Source organism: Terrapene carolina, unplaced genomic scaffold (assembly GCF_002925995.2).
Source record: "Terrapene carolina triunguis isolate 2854851 unplaced genomic scaffold, T_m_triunguis-2.0 Scaffold95, whole genome shotgun sequence".
NCBI classification, from domain to species: Eukaryota; Metazoa; Chordata; order Testudines; family Emydidae; genus Terrapene; species Terrapene triunguis.
The window spans coordinates 4511119-4518692 of NW_020664446.1; the positions used below are offsets into that span (position 1 = coordinate 4511119).

Consider the following 7574-nt stretch of genomic DNA (forward strand, 5'->3'; position numbering starts at 1 on the left):
CTAAGACATATGGGGAAGGGAGAAAAGATGTTTTTAGCTGAGATTTCAAATGCGATGCAGTCAATAAAGCAGAGAGATGCAGTGTGGCTACTCCAGATGGCTGGAATTCCAGAGGTTTTAATACGTGTGTTTAGAGACAGGCCTTGTTTTTGCTGCTAAAAAAAAAAAATCAGTATTTTTTACCTCAGGGTAACTAACACGCATAAACTATCACAGGGTAAAAACACACAGAAAACAGGGCACTGTAGTTTTACAGAGAGGTAAATGAGGCGAGGTCAACCCCAGGTGGGGGTCTAGTGCTGATCTTGCCTAGAAGTTTTATCTTCTGTGTTTATACCTTGGGATAGCTCTCACACTTCAGTTACCCCAAGGTACAAATACACTTTTTAGCAATGAAAACAAGGCCACTGAAAAGAGGGGCACTGTGCAAGCAGAGGGAATGGGGAGAGGAGTAGAAAGAAATGACTGTAATAATTTACACTGGTATCATTTTTCAGCTTCACTCAGGTAACATGCCCTCCCTTTACAGCTGGGAAGCTAACACACAGAGAAGTTAACTGACTTTCACAAGGTCACAAACAGGGGTGATTATCAGAGCTAGGTTTAGAACTCCAGGCTCTGGTTCCCACTTCTGGACTCAAACTCCTACACCAAATCTATAGATAGTTTTAAAATTGAAGAGGACAGTTTTGAATGTGACAGTCTTTGTGTGTGTATCTAGATTTTATTTGATTGCCATGAAATAAACAATATAAAAATCAAACCAAGGACAAACAATTTGGTTACAAAAATATGTCCCACACTCAGCACTGTGTGACCACTTTCCAATTACTAAAAAGCAAGATTTAACAAATGAATTTGCACCACATCCTGAACGCCGCCAGGCTTTGGCAGACAGCCTGAGGAAAGGCATTCCAGAGCTGAGAGCTCTCTACCAAGAATTCCCTGCTACACATCCAGGAGGTCAAACTCTGAGGAGCAGACAGCAAGAACATTCCAGCCAACTGCAACTTCCACAACAAGGCACACAGGGGGAAAGTGTTTCTGCAATAGCCCATTCCCAGGCCATTTAGGGCTTTATAAATAATTATCAACAACTTAAACTGGACCCAAAGGCAAATGGATGGCAGTGCAGAACACAGGGCATTCAATTACCAACCTGGTCTGCTTAAAAGGCAACGCACTCTGCACTAACTGAAGCTGAGTAATCACAAGTACTGAATACTCACAGGCAGAGAGCATTGCATGTCTTGAGCTCCTAGGCACCATGGTAATAAAAATAAGAAACAACAATAATAATTGCAGTAGTCCAGGAAAAGGAGACAAAAAGCAAACATGTCTGTGGAGACAAAGGAAGGATCGCGAACTCCAGATCAGCTGATGTTTAGAAGGTGCTCTGGGACCTTAGAAGTAGTGATGGATCGAATTAAAACCCCAAGACTGCAAACCATAAAGACTAAGGGCGGACATGCCTTCAGCAGATGGAACAGTCACAACTCCATCAATTCCTCAAGAGGCTTCAACATACCTAACCTACCAGCAACACCTCTGTCTTTCCTGGATTAATCTTAAAGCAGCTATCTTTCATCTATGGATTAGGAAATAAATATGGCCACTAAATGGTAATGATCACTCAAAAAGATCTCCTGGCCACCGGGGCTCTGTGGAAGCAACGTCATAAAGGAGAGCATTTGATTCTTTTTCCACGTGAAGGCAGTCTGAATCCATCAACATGCCAACGATTCTGAACATTTACATTTGTCTACCTTTTCAGATGTCTCCATCACAACAGAAAGACATAACAAACAACAGGCCACAATCAAAGTCAGAAGACTTTTTCCATTACTTTAGCCTCATCTTGTCACTTCAATTGCTGCATGACATTTTTGTGCCATCTTGAAAAAAAGATGATGATACAGTGGAAAGGTGCATCTGAGTAGGAGTGCATTACAAAGGCCAGCAATGCCACGGTCCAATAGTTGGATAGTATCATTCCAAAAAGAATTCCGGAACACAGTGGATCCATTTGTTTCTCAGATGGTGGGAGTATTTTAATTGTTCACCTTTAATCGCATCCTTACATGAATGAGGAGCCAATGGAGTTGGTTGAGGTCCTGGGAGATGTGTCTGGTTTTGTAACAACATGTGAGAAAGCAGCCAGCATCATTCTGTGCATGTTGGAGTTTGAAAAGCTGAGATTTGGGGAAGCTACAGAAATCAGAGCTGCAACAACCAAGGCAAAAGGAAATGAAGGCATAAAGTAGTAGAAATTTCATTAATCTAACTTTATTTAGATAACATTGCATGATAACAAATCCTACCAATGCAGCAATGTTTGATAATCATGTCAACTCTAACAGGCACTTCACCAGGTAAGTAGGTATTGCTCATACAGCAATGTGCCTGCTTTGAGATAAAATATTAGGAACACACAAAAGGCACAAGGATTGCAAATTTGTGGCCCCAATCCTGAAAGCCTTATTCACACAAACAGCCCCACCTGACTTCAATGGAACTACTCTGGTAAATTGGAGTTGTACATTCAGATTACCTGTGTGAATAAGAGTGAAAAGATCCCACCCCAGGTTTTCATTTTTTTTTTCTTTTCTGAACACAAGTTCCTCTTTAAATTGATGCCAAGGATAATAACTAAAAATATGATGGGTTAAACTACTCCATCCATCTGTAAGTTACTGGGATAAATATCTATCTGAGTGGGCAGCTGGCCAGTCAAGACTTTCAACTCTGAGCAAATGAAATATGATGCATCTTTCTTTAGTTACAAATCTATTTTTGAGATTAATCATCTGTAAATAGCTCCACAAAAATTAGAAACCTTTGCCTAGATAAGATGTTTTAGAAATATCTCCCTATGATTTATTACAATTGTGGTTCCTGCTAATGCAGTCATAATCAAGCGCCTTAGTGTTTCTGATACAGAGCTCATTTCGGAGAGGTATTTAAAAAAGCTTGCTGTGAAACCCTGATCCAGGCTAGCACATGACACACAAGAGTGTCTGGAGAAGAACATGGGATTTTTACACAAATTTTGAAATAAACTGATTTCCTTCTTTGTTAGATCATGGCTTATATAGAGAACTACCCATCGAAAAGTTTTGCAAATGTTGGCAAACAGAATAGCATGGCATTGACATTCTCCCCTTCAAGGGGACCTTTACTGGCTATTTTTCTTTCCTTCATTTTTTAGCAAATGGTTAGAAATTTCTGCATCCCAGAGTAATATATATATTTGGCTTTCGTACACTATCCTTGGTTCAGCTGATTTTGTTTTTAATACTTTGACCAAGTCAGTTCATAGGATTACATGCCAAAAAAGTATAAATAAATAACAGCAGTGACAATCCCACTTTTCTAGTACATTCTCAGAGAGTTTACACAACAGAAAACAAAACCAGCACTAAACCTCTGAGTTTTAAGATACTCACAAGAAGTTTACCAAGCACTTTTTGTCTGTTCTGGGCTCATGTGTTCAGTTTTGATATCCCTAATATAATTGTTAATACTACTGTTAGGCATTCACACCATGGACAGAATCAGAATACTTTACCTTGATTCTCTTTAGCACCTGGCATCTCAGGATCCCAAAGCCCTTTACAAACCTTAATTCTCATAACACCCTTCTGAGATAATTGGTGGTGTTATCCCCATTTCACAGACTGGAGACCTTGGGGCACAGAGAGGTGAACCGCATGTCACTGAAATTAACTGAGATCATAAAGCAAGTCAACAGCAGAGATGGCACCTGAATCCAGGAGTCCTGACTCCAGGCCCTCTGCACTAATCACTATACTGCACTCCCACTGTGGGTGTTGTAATACCCAACGTGGGGCTAAACATCTCGAATATACATTGTGTGACATTATAATGTGTGTTCAAGGGTGTAGGAGATATTTTAATATGTATTCAAGCATACACATATTCCGATTTTAATATGTAGCATTGGTTGTATTGTATGGAAGTTCAATGTCTGTTAAGAAAGTCTGAAAACTTCTACAGCTATGGAGTGCTGCTTGCCAGAATAATATTTAGATTGACTCAGTCTTAGCAGGTTCATTAACAAGGCATCTTGTAATCTCCACACAACTCTAGCGCTCCTGACTTTTCTTCCCTTTTTGAACTCTGCACTGACCTTTTGTTATCCCCTATGTTCCAACAGTGCTTCCAGCTTTTCCTACTTGTTTGCCAGCTTCCATCACCTCAGTCCCTTCTTCAATGCAGTGTGGTACGACTACACTGAACTCATCCACACTGAAGTCCTCTTTAAAGGCCCACCTCTGCTGCACTGCTTACTGTGACTCAAGGTAATATACATATTGGGTACGTCTACACACTGCAGTTACATACCGATGGCTGGCCTGTGTCAGCTGACGGGCGCTCAGGCTAAGGGGCTGTTTAATCGCAGTGTAGATGCTGCAGCCTGAGCCCAAATGTCTACACCACAATTAATTAAACAGCCCCTCAGCCCGAGTCAGCTGACACAGACCAGCTACTGTTATTTAACTGCAATGTAGACATACCCAAAATGCCTATTGTTATTCCATTTTCCCTAATTTCTGTCTCTAGATTGCTAGTTCCTTAGAGCAGGAACCACTATTTTTGAATATTTAGGATGCAGCTAACACAGGTGCTATTGTAAATAAATAAATAAATAATGATATTAGGACCACTGATTATCACCTGGATCTTTCACCTTGTTGACAGTACCTATATTTTATTTTTTAAAATATGACCATAACAATTAAAAACAAACTACCTCCCAAAGTATGTTGGTTTAATGATGTCAGCATTGACTCATGCCAATGAAAACAACAAAATCTAAAAACCGGTCTGAAACTTATTTTTACCCATTCATTTTTGCTAAACAATAGACAGCTGACCTGCCATTTGCACTAGAAAGAACTGCATGGATAAAAAATGGAGTTCCAATCCTCAATGTAAATTTCACTGTTTTGGAAGGATTACACTAATTCCCTTAACTCTTCATCTACACATTTCTTGGGTTTTTTGGTCGAACTGTAGGGTGCCAATTCAAATCATTCTCAGCTTATCAGCCAATAATTTTGTTTAGTAGCCAATCACAAAATCATTTCTGAAGGGCATTTTAATTATTGCTACTTTTGAAAAAATAGAATATCAATTACTTTAAAACTCTAGCAATTTTGTGAGAGCCCACAATTTCCAAATGTAAGCAGAGAAGACTGTAAATGACCTAAACCTGAAGAACTCAGCATAGCTCAAAAGCTCATCTCTCTCACCAACAGAAGTTGGTCCAATAAAAGATATTACCTCACCCACCTTTCTCTAAACCAGAAAATTGTTATTTTGGTATTTTCCCTGCCTTGTGCCTTGAGTAAATTCCTCATTTTAAATCATTTTTCTCCTAGATGGCTGCCTCTTTGAGAGCATTTTTTAATTCTTTTGATGACAGCAAATAAGATCCTCTTCCTGGAACAATAATTATTTTCAAGGGATACAGTTAGCATAGTCTCAACTCACGGCAATTAGTTAATGTTTTTAGATGGCTATGAGCATGAAAAGAGCAATATAACGGCTAAACAGTATTAACGGGCAGGAATTTGCTGTTGAATTCTTGTTCACACTAACTGCAGATGTGCATGAATTGAATTGAAAATATGCCCTGTAGTTTGCAAGTTATACTAAAAGATATAACTTGGGGGGGGAGGGATAGCTCAGTGGTTTGAGCATTGGCCTGCTAAACCCAGGGTTGTGAGAGGGGGTCACTTACGGATCTAGGGCAAAATCAGTACTTGGTCCTGCTAGTGAAGGCAGGGGGCTGGATTTGATGACCTTTCAAGGTCCCTTCCAGTTCTAGGAGATAGGATATCTCCATTAATTCAATAATTCAATATGATTGGATTCATAACACTACACCTGTGCCCCATTAATTGCACTGGCTTCTCATCCATTTCTTGGTGTTATTTAAGATCTATAAGACCTATGTGGTTTGGGTCGTGTCTGCCACAGGGCCTCTCTCTCTCCCTGTGCACCACTGCAATGGCTGAGATGTTTTTGCCAACAGTCCATAGGGAGCTGGTCAAACATTTCCTGGTCATGCATTTATTTCTTATACTTTGGTTTACAGACTATAGTCTCTAGCGGGTTATTTCTGGATAGGTGAGGTAGTAGAGGGAAAAAGCTGTTTACGGGGCCTATTATGGACAGTGATTTAATTTCTGGCGAATATCCCCTGTGTACACAGGTGCTATGGTAATTGCTGCATAATTAACTATTAAACAAACCAGTTTTTGTTAACTTGGATGTCTTTTCTAGACACAATGTGTATTGACACTCTTACGCAAAATATTATTAATTATTTGTATCACTATAGTCATGAACCAATACCCACTGTGCTAGGACTGTACAGACCCAGAACAAAAGACTGATCCTCCCTCAAAGTGCTTACAATCTAAGTGTAAGAAAAGAGACAACAGATGGAAACAGAGACAGACAGGGGAGTACAATGAAATAAGGAGACAACATTGATCAGCATGACAGGCAATGGTGTCAGCACACCAGCACCCTAATCCTTGTCAGGTTTTTTTATTCATCGTGGGAAAGGAGAGTTTTGAGGCGGGATTTGCAGGAAGATAATGAGGAAGCTTTGCAGATGTTTAAAAGGACCTCTTCCTAGGGTTGAGGAGCAACATGGCAGAAAGCATGAAGTTGCTTGTTTTAAAATGTAACAGGTGGGAGATGACAGTTGGCTTCACTGACAGAGGCAGGAGTTGAGAGATGGGTGGAGGAGGAGAGATTTTAAAAGATTGAGTGGGGCAAAATTGTATTTATCAAAGCTAGAGAAAAGGGCACTGCAGTAATAGAGACACAAGATGATGAGAATGTGGACAACAGTTTTAGCTGTGTGGATGACTAATACAGTAACTCCTCACTTAACGTTGTAGTTATGTTCCTGAAAAATGTGACTTTAAGTGAAACAATGTTAAGTGAATCCAATTTCCCCATAAGAATTAATGTAAATAGGGGGGTTAGGTTCCAGGGCAGCTTCCCCTATTCTGCAAGCACCGGGGGTGGGGGGGGCTCAACCCTCAGCCTGTCCACTCCACCCCTTCCCCCAAGCCCTCACCCTTGACCCGCCCCTTCCCCCCCCTTTACTTCGCACTGCGTCCTGGCTCCTCCCCCCTTCCTCCTGCCTCCAAAACACCCCAAGCCAGCTGATTGCCGCCAGCAGGAGGCAGGGAAGGGAGGGGAGAGGCAAGTCGAGTCCTCGCTCCTCCCCCTTCCTTCCTCCCTCCTGCCCAGGGCAATCAGCTGGCTTGTGGCGTTTAGGAGGCAGGAGCGAGGACCTGGCGCAGGCTCCCCCTCCCTCCCCCCCTGCCTGGGGCAATCAGCTGGCTTGCCGCGTTCGGGGGGTAGGGGGAGCCTGCACGCCGAGTCCTCGCTCCTCCTCCCCCCTGCCTCCAAAACACCGCAAGCCAGCTGATTGCCATGGGCAGGAGGCGGGGGGAGGAGGGGGAAGGCGCTGATCCGGCAGGCGGGAGGCGCTGTGGGGGGGGGGGGGGGGGGGGGGGGGGGGG

The 7574-nt window shown here is 42.0% G+C and overlaps 1 protein-coding gene across 2 annotated transcripts in view; it reads right to left on the reverse strand.

Moving 5' to 3' along the window:
• Window positions 1-7574, reverse strand: part of NT5C2 (5'-nucleotidase, cytosolic II) — a 78853-nt gene that overhangs the window by 57483 nt on the left and 13796 nt on the right. Inside the window, exon 1 of one of the 2 annotated variants that reach the window (XM_024213632.2) lies at window positions 3569-3587. The exons of the other annotated variant lie outside the window; for it this stretch is intronic. The gene's annotated coding sequence lies outside the window, so the exon portion shown is untranslated. Of the gene's footprint in view, window positions 1-3568; window positions 3588-7574 lie in introns of those variants that run through there. 2 annotated transcript variants of the gene reach the window in all.